Here is a 13420-nt window from a genome sequence, read left to right as displayed (position 1 = left end):
TCATGACCCGCTGACCAATCACAGCGCACACACCATGGCTCAGCTGGCACCAATCACAACAACACATTTTGTTGCGCCGTTTCAGAGAAGGGCGGGGCCTTCATTTGATACAGAAACTATTCCAGCCTTTCATGCAGACTGGGGAGAGAGGTGTTGTAATAATGTAAAATATGTGAAAATAATGTGTTTTTCGAACAACCTAGAATGAGAGCCTGTTCTAGTACACCCCAAAACAAAATCAAGACCTTGTAAAAGAGCATAATAGGACCCCTTTAAATAGAGTTTTGTTCTTTTGGTGAAAACTTTATTTTTTCATGGTAAGGTTGACATTTGCATGGAATTGCTCTATATCATATGACATAAACATAAAAGATATAAAAAGTCATTTTTGACCCCCCCATCTTGAATTTTGAGGTAAATCTAAATGTATTTTAATTAGGGCTGTGAATCTTTGGGTAAACAGCGAACAGATTTGTTTCACAATTCATAGGTTTTTCGATTTGATTCAAGAACAGTATTTTTTTGCAAATTCTGAAAGATTCAATTAGATTCGATTCACAATTAAATTCGATTCGATTTCACGATTTTGATTCTGCATTCTTTAAGTGCATTCACCGGATTCTTTTAAATGCTTAGTCAGGGGGCAAATTACCCAGCAGCCTTTATGATTACAGAACCATGGGTTAGAGAAAGAAAGAAAAAAACACTTCTGTCCATTGTTAGATGCTAGTGTAATGATGCTGTGACATGGGAGCTACAAAGAGATTTATGCAAGCCAAAAGATTTTAAAAAAAGAGCTTTAAGAGTATAACGTATAGGCTACATGTTTTCGTCACACCAGAGGGCGTAGCCATCATTTCAGAAGTCACAGAAAGATGTTAAATACAAATATTTTAAGCATGCATGTACCTGTAGTTTTTATTTATTTATTTATTTATTATTATTATTATTTACTAGGAATTCTTTTCTTATCTCTATAGTTTGAATTTGCTATCCAAAGATCATCAAATACACAGCTGGTACAATAAGATCAACTCATTTGTATAATCTTTTAATTTTTTCCTAATGTAAATTTTAATCATGAGATAAAAGATGTTGTCATGTATCATGTCCTCATTTAGTGAGACGGCAGATGCTGAAATTCACCGCAAGAGTCACACACACTATCTTCAGTACGACCTTCACGTAAACGAGTGGTAGACCAAAACGTGCGTAAGCGCCATTCATTAACACAGAGACACACACCAGACAGAATCAAATTTGAAATAGTCGTTTTGCAGCTTAATATTTACAAATACTTAGTGGTGTGCTCACGTGTGTGTGTTCGTGCGTGTGTGTGTGGCGCAGTGGGGCGGAACACCACTGTGCGTGATACAGAGAGCGCAACCATAACGTAGAGACAGAAACGTCATGCCGTCCGTGTAATAAGATAAATAACATTAGGGCTATTTACTTTGTTTAATAAAAACAAGGTATAGACCTGTTCTATCGGAAAGGTAACCTTTAAATGACTTATGTTGTGATCTGGCGCCATTGAGAAAATATAATTAAATAAAATTAACGCTGGACCTTCAAGGGGGGCGGGAGAGTGCCATTTGATTTCTTCATGTCATGACCCATTTAAACACTCAATTAATCCAGCAGCTGATTTGATATTCTAGGTATTATCAAATGGCCAGAGTTTTTAGAACACAGCAGACGTGGAGGACTATAATGTAACAAAAGCTCGTTCTCAAAATACTGAGCTGCTAAACCCATTCAGGGCTTATAAGTAATAAGCAAGATTTTAAAATCTATACGCTGTTTGATAAGGAGCCAGTGCAGTGTTGACCGGACCGTCGGCTAATATGATCATGAAATCCTGGTTCTAGCTGCTGCATTAAAGCAGAAGGAACAAAGACTTAGTTACTTTTTTGTCCGTTCTTGTTTGAATTTTCAGATTACATCATTGTCTTTGCATTCATGATCAGATGCATCGCTGTATAAGTGCCGTTATAAAGAATCGTTTACACTTACATGAACACAAACAAATGATTTTTAGAAAAATAAATATAATCCATATAATCCATAAATGATGTCATAGATATGCAAGTGCAACAGATCTCAAAGTTAACACTTCAAAAAACAGGCCAATGTTCAACATGATGGTAATCCATGCAATAGGGCTAGGCGATATATCGCATGCGATTATGTCACACGACATTCCGTCAGTGTACGAAGGCCGGTTCCCTGATTACCGCTAAATCGCCATCACCTGCTTTCAAATGGAGCGGCATTTAATAGACAGAGCCGGTAGTTCACTGACAAGCTACGCAATATCGCGTTCATTATCGAAGGCGATTCATCTGAATGCAGGTGAATGGCAACATTCAGCAATTTGGCTTTACTGACGAATGCGCGTGACAATCCCATGCGATATATATCGCCCAGCCCTACCATGCAACCAAGTTGATGAATCAGTGTCTTCTGAAGCAAAAAGATAGGGGTAGGTGAGAAAAAAATGCTAATACCTACCTATGACTTTTTGGCCGGAAGTGATGATGTTGTGGTTCAAAGTTTTTAATAGTAGTGTATATACATTGCGTATTGTTTAACTTCAGAAGACATTGATTCACCACCTAGAGTCGGATGGATTACCATCGTGTTGGTTTTGAAGGGATGTTTTTGAAGTGTCCCTTGGTGTAAATCCCACCACACGTGCCATATATGGACTGACCAACAGATGGGTTATTTTTCTAAAAGTCTTAATTTTGTGTTCATCTGTTATATATACATCTGGGATGGCATGATATGCTGCTGGGTATTTGATGTCAGATGTCTCGATTCGATTTCGATTCCTCACAGGCTTTCGATTCGATTCTCCGATTTAAAAAGAAAATATTACATTCAGTGAATATAGTTTTTAATACACATGCTATTGATATTACTTATAAATTTAACAGTAAACATAATTGTTATAAAATGAGAATTTATAAAAGAAATAAGAGCCACAGGCCTGATTTTAAACCTGTATTTTAAACATTTTTGGTGTGGGAGTATCCCCTTAACATCTTAACGAATAAAAACCCATTAAGATTAAGTGTGCTTGGGAGGGTGTTGTTTGGTTGTTAAAAAATAGATAAGTAATTTTGATATGTGATGTGTTTTCCTCTGTTTTCAGAACATCTCAAGCTGCTCTGATTCCAGAGAGAGAAAGACCTATAGTATTGAGAGGATCGGATTAAAAGTGCAAACCGGTTTGACATGGACTGACCACAGAAAACTTGAAGCCTAGGACCAGCTACACTGAAAAACACCTTACAGTAACAGTGGCAAAGGATTGGACGATCAAAGTAAACAACAAACTTGCTGGACTGAATAACTAACATGGGAAAAGACAAATGTTTTGATACTCATGCTGGGGAAAATTGTTTGGCAAAGATCTTTGTGAAACTGGGCTTGAGCGTGTGCCTAAAATCCCTGTTACACAGAAAATATGAAAAAAAAGTCATGATCTTGAGTATTGATCGTTCTCAAGCTATTTTCAGTGTCAGTGAATACATTGCCAACGCGGATAAAGGTGTTTTTTTGTGTTTGTTTTTTGTTGTCTGTTGCCAAACCTGTTTACTGTGAACTATTATAATTCCCTACGTGCATGGCTGCTATCCACATCCGTTCCCACAGGTTACAACAATGGCAAGGAGAGGTTTCACACTACAGTATCAAGTATTGACATTATCTTAAGAAACTTACTTGAGTTGCTATTTTGGTGGAGTATTTTTGCCTCTGGCTAATTTTGTGATAACACTAAACCTTCATTTCACGATTTTTTTTAACAGAGATCTTTGGATCTATTTGCAAACCACATAGTGGCTTTTGTGACACCGTTTCTGTGTGTGAATGATTGTGCGAGCTGCTGCATTTCCCATCTTCACTTTGTTTTTACGTTTTAACCTCAACGCAAATTGAATCTACCTGGGCTTTCCTAATATATCGCTTACGACATTTGGCTGGGGACTTCCTATATTGCTGGCTACAGATGTGACTTGTAGATTTCTAATACTAAGCATTCCGTTTGCTATTTGGATCCTTTTTATAAGAAGGGTTGCTAATAACAGTATTTGTGAAAAAATCTACACACAAAAATGCAGAACTTTCCCAACAGTATCAAGTCCTCTTCATCCGGGGTTTAGCCGAGGAGGGGCGTGATCGTCCTGTTCCACGTAATCACAACCCACACTTCGATTAACTCTTCAGATAGTCTCCCAGAAACTCAGAGGAACTAGTGTGGCACACTACAGCAAGCTCGAACCTACCCTGGTCAAGAGCCATGCTCAGCAGAACCCCTGAACCTGCCGGAAGCCCAACGCATCCTCTTCTACACCACTCCTCCGATACAGGCTATTGGATCCAGAAGAAGAACAATGGAGGAAATGATGCAGGGTAGCGCTCACAGTGGAGGAGGAGGTGGGAACATCTTACCGTAAGGACAGTGTGGATTATTATTTTTCAAGTGAGTGGACGAGAAAGAGAAGCAGAAGAGGCTGAGCAGCGTATGGCGCGGGGGGGCGGGATTGTAGATACTCAAACGTGGCATGGACATCTGTGCCCTCATCAGTACAACACTTATCTGGTTCAGGGTCATCCTCTGGAAGTGCATTTACATCCCCTAACTCTACATGGATTACGGCTCCAGAGGGAACGTGGCCGTGCGTCTGCAGTTGGGGGTAGTATATAGCAGTGGCGCTCGTGGTTCTGTTTCCTCTCTTTGGGGTGGGGCTAGGGGTCGTGTTTTCTCCTTCCAGCAATCCAGTCTGGTCCTACGGTTCAGTACCAAAATCCAGGTGACGCTATCAGATGCAATCAACTGCAGCAGGTCAGAAATATCAGAGTCAGCATCAGGGGGACATTACCCGCTTTCTGGAAACCGACATAGCCCCTCAGTTTTTTGTTGGACACTACACCGCCCCTTAAATGCACCTACCTTCAGGCTCTACTGGAAATGTATAACTCGTGCACCTGCAAAGATAGACATGAGCAGCAGCAACACGGAGATGCCAACCTATCAGATCTCTTTACCGTCCCTTCAACTCTTCCTCCAACACTCCCACTCGGTCTAATCCAAATATTAATATCATAGTTTGTCTGCTTCAAAATAGCTGTGAGAATATTGGGACATAAGCTACACATCGGTCGGCATATTTCGAACCACAATCTCAGTCCATTCACAAAGCCTGCCTCCCCATACATTCCCCCAGCGTCCCTCTCAGCTCAGCACTGGAGCAGGACACTTGCACACTAAACTGCCCCATTCCTGCTGGTTTCCCTTCCATCCCTTCCTCTGCCTTCACACCCCTCTCATTCACCACTCATGCACAAATCTCCTTTGCACGCATCAAATGTCGCATGCTCCCATTCATTCAGAACCTTACAGTCCCATATCGAATCCCTCTCCTGCTTCCGTCTGCGGTAGCAGTCTTCCAAGCCTGCAGCTCCTTCTTCGCCTCCACTACAATGGGAGTTCTGAAGGAAAAACAATGCCGCTCATTTCAGCTGTCAGCCATCCTATCCAACACCCCATCTGTTCCAAAGGCTCGCAGCGATGCCAAAAGCCATGGACGTCTTCTGCATGCCGTAACTCAGCTGAGACCCACTCCCCATTTCAAGATCGCAGCATCAGTAGTTTGTTGTTATGCGGCGTAGCCCCTCAAAGCAGCTGTTTTGAACCATGGTGCAGGGTCAGTCATCCTGCCGGTGAATCAGACCTAATTGGGACCTAAGGTCTTCGGGGCGGGTCTAGGGGAAGAATCAGGCTCCCTTGGACGCTCATGACAAACTCTTGCAGGACCCTGGCCTAACAGTCTAAATGCTCTGGACCTCTCAAGTGGAGAATCTACCTAATACAGTGCAGCACTACATGCTTCTAACAGACACTGTGTCTGCTGCCAGAAGACGATGCAGACTACCGTTGCCCATCACCATCCAGATGCAGCAACGGATCTCATGTCTTTCCTGGCAACCAAAACCAGAATCTTGAAATTCCAGCGCTCCAGCGGTCAGACTTCAGTGAATGAATGATAGTTCTGAGATGCCTGGAAGTCAAAAGGGGACATCACCAAGTAGAACCATAAGAGAATTAGACAGGCAAGTGTAACAAGCAACGACTCTGAGGCCACAAAGCCACCCATCATTTCACAGATGTCAGATCCGCGGAAGCACGTCAATCAGGTACGTGGACTTCTCCTTCTGCACACACTGGATCATTTCAACAGCTCAAACAGCCGTCTCAAACAAAGACACGTGTGTGTGAGAGGGGAGAGAGTGTGTGCATGCGAGTGAGTGTGTGTGTCTGTGTGTGTGTGTGCGTGAGAGAGAGAGAGAGAGTGTGTGTGCATGCGAGTAAAAGCATATAAAGAGTATGAGTATAAATGTGTGCCCAACATAGTAATCCACTGTGTGTGTGAGAGAGAGAGAGAGAGGGAGAGTGTGTGTGTGTGTGTGTGTGTGTGTGTGTGTGTGTGAGAGAGAGAGAGAGGGAGAGTGAGTGTGTGTGTGTGTGTGTGTGTCTGAGAGAGAGAGAGAGAGTGGGTGAGAGTGGGGGGGGTGTGGCGTGTGTGTGTGTGTGTGTGGGGGGGGGGGAGCTAGGGGGTGGAGAGAGAGAGAGGGAGAGGGGGTGGGGGGGGGGGGGGGTGGGGGGGGCCTGAGAGAGAGAGAGAGAGGGGTGTGTGTGTGTGTGTGTGTGTGTGTGGGAGGGGTGGGAGGGAGGGGGTGAGGGAGTGTGTGTGTGTGTGTGTGTGTGTGTGTGTGTGTGAGAGTGAGTAGAGAAGGGTGTGTGTGTGTGTGTGTGTGTGTGTGTGTGTGTGTGTGTGTGTGAGAGACGGTAGGAGGGAGTGTGTGTGTGTGGGAGAGAGAGAGAGGGAGGTGGGAGGTGTGTGTGTGTGTGTGTGTGTGTGTGTGTGTGTGTGTGTGTGTGTGTGAGAGAGAGTGAGTGAGTGTGTGTGTGTGTGTTGTCAGGTAATTGGAAATGTGAATCTGTTAAGCAAGGACCCAAATCTAAAGTGTGTGCTTCAGCGTTCATAACTCTGACACATTAAAAGCTGAATGAGTTTACTGGGTTTGTGCACTTCACACCATATGTGCTTTTCATCAAGAGTAGAAAGAAAAAGGTCTTGAACTTTGAACCCGTTCTTGTATGTTGTACCCAAATGAAGTCTTAGAGAGATATAGTCTGATCACTAGAGAAGTATGCCGAACTCGCCTGACCACACAAAGCTAGAGTCACCACACCAGACTGAGTCATCACTGACCAACATTATCAATGACATCTTCATCCCATATCATACCGACATCAGCAGTGTATCACTAACATCTATTCATCAGTTAATGGGGGAAAGAAATCCTTTCCACATGTTTGTTATACATTTACATTTACATTTAATCATTTAGCAGACGCTTTTCCAAAGCCACTTACAAATGAGAGAACACAGGAAACAATCAGACCAACAAGAGAACAACAACGTATACAAGTGCTATGACAAGCATCCCAGTTAGTCTAGTACAGGACACGAGCCAGGGTTTTTTTATACCTTGAGAATGTTTCAAAACGCTACTTTGTCCACAATTAAGTCTGCGAGAGTAAGATCACTTTTAATTTAGGCACCTATGAACCATTTTATTTTCCCCAAAATTATTTATTTTCCTTTTTTTTTCTGATTTTTTTTAATGATTCAATCAAATTTAGCATATCATACATGTTGTCTAATGAAACAAATTAAGTTTGATCATTCTTTAAAAAATGTAGTCAAATGAATTGCCTAATAGTGCTATTGTTTTGCCCATAAATCTTCTACAGCCTGTTGGAATAAGACTGAGCTCCTGCGCCGCTGCTCCTCTCGCTCAGTATCTAACCGCCCTGTCACTGAATGGCTTTGAGGACGGGGAGGACCAGAACATGAAGGGGTTAACGGTGCCTGAACCGTTCTGCCGCTCAAAAAGATCGGACCAATAGATCTCATGTGTTTTACTGAGGCTCTATACATTTATTTGATCAAAAATACAGGAAAAAATCTGTAAAATTTTACCATCTTATAAATAACTCCCCTAATATTGGTTTCCTATTTAGTATACTTTATAATTAATTTCTGTGATGTGTAGTTGTATTTTCAGCATCACACCCAGTCTTCAGTGTCATGATGATCTTCAGAAATCATTATAATATGATGATTTATTATCAGAGCTGAAACTGTTCTGTTGCTTCATGTTTTTTGAACCCATGATACTTAATTTTTTCGATTCTTGATGAATAAAAGTTAAAAATGAAGAGCATTTATTTCAAAATAGAAACGTTTCTAACAATATATATAAGTCTGTTATCACTTTTATCCATTACTTAACATCCATGCTGAATAAAAGTATATATTCAACTTCAAACTTTTAACAGTAGTGTACATTGTAACACAAAATTTATATTTTAAATAAATGCTGTCTTTAACTTCATTCATCAAAGAATCCTGAAAAAGGCGCCTCAGACGGCCCCTTCTCCTGGACCCACGCTGGCCTCTGATCGACTGGGTCACCGCCACTTCATGTTTGTGCGATCATTTTATTTATCAGGATTTGCATTGGGAACAGCATCACTCGTGATGAGACACTTAACTTGAAGAATGCTTAACTCTGCTTTAAAAAGACCAAACCTAGTGAACAGATTATTAATAAAGACATTTACACAGATGATTCCAATAAGAACGAAGTATTTAATTCTCACATATTCCTATAGGATGATTTATGAGTAATGTTTAGAGAGTTTATAGAGATTTTCAAAAAAATATTGTAATGCATTAAGCTATGTTGCGCTTATAATGGTTTTCTATGGGAGGAAAACACTAACACATAATTACATGTGTTGTGTTCTTATTCTAGACCCATCTGCTTGTCTGTAAATGGTATACCTATTAATGTGTTTGCTGAGTTTAGTTTTTAACAGTTTTAATGCGTGTTTTATAATGTCCCACTGAGATTTGGCCTGCACTTCGATGATTCGCTTACAGTAAAATTCAGAAAAGAAGATTGTGATTGTGTGAGACTGTAAAGGTTCAGGCAGGCCTTTAGGTTTTGCCTGCGGGTCTTCAGAAGAAGATGAGTTTTTCAGCTTTCACGCCCCTGTGTCTAACAACAGTGATAGAGTCGTAATAGTTTCTCTGCAGATGAAATTCATCATGATGACGTGTTTAAGAGAATCAAACTGAGGCTGGACATGCATGTGAATATATGACAAAATTACCAGAGGAGAAATCTGAGAGCATATGTCGTATTCTGTGTGCACTGTTGAGAGGAATCCAGTTACATAATTACACAATGTAACTGTAGCCAGTCACAAATGCTGGCCCCAAACTTGAGAGAAGAGGACATTTGTGATAAGAGCGGCTGACACGCCAACTACCAACTGGCTCCAGTTGATGCTATTAGCCCCGCTGGGCACACTGGTAAGACGAACCATGGATTCAGCAGGGGCAGAGAGCAACCAAAACTGGCACATCGGCTGAAACCAACCCCTTTAATCATGAGAAGGAGAGCTAGATCATTTATTTCTCCTATTCCAGCAAAGAGGCAGCATCAGATGTTCCAGGTCACCGACCAGGATTAGCTCATCACTCCCACCATCTCAATCCCACACTGATCTGACTCTGCAACCAAAAATTGTCTGTTCGATACGCGAGCCAAAATTGCCATCTCCCAAACACAGCATTCTGCATCCAGCACCACCAATCTTCAGTCCAAAGCAGTTTCTGGCCCCCCAAGAAAGGGTCATGGTCTAAAACTTGAGGCGACAGCGAAAAATTACCCTGGTGTGAAAAATGACTTCAACAACAGTCAATGGAATCTGACTTGAGGTAATCTCATTACACCTCTGATATGCCAGACCCCTGAGGGAGGTACATCGCTTAGTGTTCCTCAAGGAGCAGGAGGCATGCTTATCTTACCTTGATGATTCTCATACTTTAGATGATCTCTCTTGCCATATGCAGCAGTTAAAGATGCATCTCTCCCAGATTCTCAGACCCCTCAAACCAGGCGAATAGAAGCTTCTAGCACTAGTGCCCCAGGAATTTGCCAAAGATTTTGACTTGATTAGGTATGCTGCTGATCTTCAGTGTCATTGGGTGAAAGCGATATGATGATTTTACTTTGTTGGGACCCCCTTCCACCAGCCTCCAGACATCTTGTCCTGTACAGGATCCCCTCCATCTTCTTCTGCTATCTGACATACAGCACCACAAACACTATCAACAGCTGGAACCCGACGAGGTGAGCAGTCGGCTGCTAACTTACGAGCAGAAACTTCAAGAGACTGGCATGGGCTTGATGACACCCAGGTGGGGGGGGATTACTATGGGAGCACCATCATAGTCAGAGCCCCGGGCACCACCTTCTGTCCAGAGCTGCTCAGCACCAGATGACTTCTCAGGTCAACCAGTCTAGAGCTCTAAAACATCAGAAAACACTGTCCCCAAAGGCTATTTTCCATCAGGTAGAAAAGGTCGCCCAGTGGCAGTGGACAGCAGAAACGCACCCAAGCACAAATTCAGAATGCAGCAACAGCATGCCCAGCTTTCTCACCCACAGCTGAACCTCAGTCTGTCCCGCCAGCGATCCCAGACACTGAAAGCACCCAGCATCAACACCACCAGACCAGAAACCCTGTCCATCTTTGACACCACCTGCTCAAACCCAGGTTGTGAAATTGGATGTCGAGAGTATATATCCTGCTCGAGTTAGATGCAGCCTGCTAGACATAGACCGGCAAGGAAAGAGGACAATGAGACTGGCGATCAGAGAAGGAGAGAAGAAGAGGATGGCTTCCAAAGAGAAGCTGGACACTCAGGCAAGCAGTAGGGGAACTCAATCAGTCCATGTGGGAATATCTCAGATGCCAGGAGTAATGTTTTTGCCCTACATACATGTAGAGAAAAAAGATAGCAGAAATTGGGGATGTCTGTACAACAATCATTAATGCAGATGATGAAAATCAAAAGGTGTAGACAGTTGGTTACTCGGCGTTGATGGCCCATTAAATACCCTCTGTCATCTCAACCCTGTGAGAAAGAAAAGGAAACAAGAACAAAAGAAAACTGAGCCAGTTGATTCGCCTTGCAGTCAGGAAGACACTTCCTATCAGCCTGGATATGTTCCTGGTCAGGACCCAGAGACAGACCGGACACTGGTCACCCCTTATGCTGCCTTGCCAGAAATACCAACTACAAACATCTCGGAGATCCTATGTCCTTTTACCCAGCTGAGGCGTTGCCCTTAAGAATCAACCTCAAGTCCGACAAACCTTGTCCTACCATGGGGCAGCTACCACATATTCCCAGTATGACATCCATTCCATTAGAAACGACTGGATATGAGATTACAGGACCCTCAGAATGCCACCACAGATAGCGATTGCACAGGAAGAACAACCAACATCCCCAGCCACCACCACGGCACTGTTTCTCCCAGCATACGGGTGAAGAAATGCCTTCCAGAACGCGACAGCTCCACCTCAAAGGTAACGGCTCAAACCTGGGATCCGCTGAGAACTGACAAGCCGGCCGGGCACATCAAAGCCTCAAGAACTGATGGTGAAATCATACTGAAGCAGTTGCACATCGAAAACACACAACGCCCCACAGAAAACTGATGATCCCATCCACGCCTCAAACCGGCACATAAGTCCAGTGAAGATTTACCTCGAACCAATCCCCATCAACAGCAAAGCCTCCTGCCCTTCCCAGCCTCCCTCCACCCAGCCTGACTTCTGCATCCCATGGCCCATCCGGACCAGCCCCACTGCTCCTCTGGACCCCGAGGAGCCAGGTGCATGAGGGCTGCATCGCTTTGGACCAGCGGGCGATACCTGGTCAATGGGAGACTGTATATCTTCAAGAGTACCAGATGCGCTAGAGATACAGGCGCAAAGTGCCGCAGTTTGTCGCATTGTGTGTACCAGTGCTTGTCAGAATTAACGGTTAAAAAATGCAATGAATTTTTTCCAGCTTAATGGCATTTAAATATTTAAAGGGTTACACTGCCCCAAAATGAGTAAATTTTGTCATTAATCACTTGCCCCATGTCATTCTAAACCCAGAAAGTTTTGTTTGTCTTCGAACACAATTTAAGCAAATGCTATGATGCGATTTCAAATGGTCCTTTCTCTTGGAGGCTTAACCCTTGGTGCATAAAGAAGATCTGCAAGTTGCAGAAAGACTGCGCCCCAAACCCAAATAGATATTCTTTATAAAGCAGACTCTTCCACATCCCCCCTGAAATGGCCTCGCTTAAACACCATCTCTACATCAATTATGTGGGAATATTTGCATTAACGCCTAAATGTTCAGCCACAAAGAAAGAAGGTAACTTTGATTCTGCTGTTCCCATATTGTGGAGACGCTGTTTTGTTACTTTGTAAATACTTTCTAAAATACTTTCTTTGACCTTCCAAACAATTAGGATAACAAATCAGTGGTTAAGTTCAGATGTTCCAAACATTCAGGATGTGTGCAGCACATTTTATGGAGGACTGTTTCCTGATCCTAAGAGAAGACTACAGTGCCGGGCTGTTCTGTCTCACAGTCTGTAAGTAGCTCTTACATGTGCAAAGTTGATTTGCCACTGACGATTCAAATGTGAGTTTGGAGCAGTGTAGAGCAGCGGTTCTCAATCCCAGTCCTTGCTCCCTGCTCTGCACATTTTGTATGTTTCTCTTATGGCTTCAGATGTACATTCTATTCAATAGAAGTGCCCCGGGCGGCATCACAGGATATTCCACCATGATTCCAGTCTGGCGAACGATATGTTCCATCTAAAGTGCATAGAAATGCTTAGACGGAATTTAAATCTGCATTTATTTACAGAAGTATATGATGTCACACTTGTCCGTAGAAGATCGTGCACAGTGCAAATCCATGAATGAATGTTCTGAAGTGAGGTAAACTTCAACAGATTTCTGCTCAGGAGTAGGGAGCAATGAACACTGTGCAGGAGCATGTCAATGGGAACACAGTTCATTAACGGAGCCCACTTAACGAGCTGATTATCTGAATCAGGTGTGTTAACAAAGAGAGATCGCGGCACCATGCAGAGCTGAGACGAGGACTGGAATTGAGAATCACGGTGAGTAGAGCTTGTTGTTTGTCATCATCTAATCACAAATGCAGACATGGTTTTATGTTTACGTACGCCATGCAACGCAAACACAGTATAAGTCATCATTATAATCACTTACATTTACATTTAACCCATTTAGCGATCGCTTATCCAAAGCCGGACTTTCAAATGAGAACAGTAGAAACAATCAGATCAACAAGAGAACAACTGCATATTGCGCTATGACAAGTCTCAGTTAGTCTATATCATACCGATTATAGCAACTATAATCATAATTATATATCCCCACTGG

At 42.8% G+C, this 13420-nt stretch overlaps 1 pseudogene; it reads left to right on the top strand.

The window, feature by feature from the left end:
* Positions 1 to 4658: 4658 nt before the first annotated feature.
* LOC122136694 lies at positions 4659 to 11387 on the top strand (annotated as a pseudogene).
* The last annotated feature ends 2033 nt before the right edge of the window (positions 11388 to 13420 follow it).

Source organism: Cyprinus carpio, chromosome B3 (genome assembly GCF_018340385.1).
Source record: "Cyprinus carpio isolate SPL01 chromosome B3, ASM1834038v1, whole genome shotgun sequence".
Taxonomy (NCBI): Eukaryota; Metazoa; Chordata; class Actinopteri; order Cypriniformes; family Cyprinidae; genus Cyprinus; species Cyprinus carpio.
Note: the sequence above shows the minus strand (reverse complement) of the source record. Positions and strands in the feature narration are given on the sequence as shown.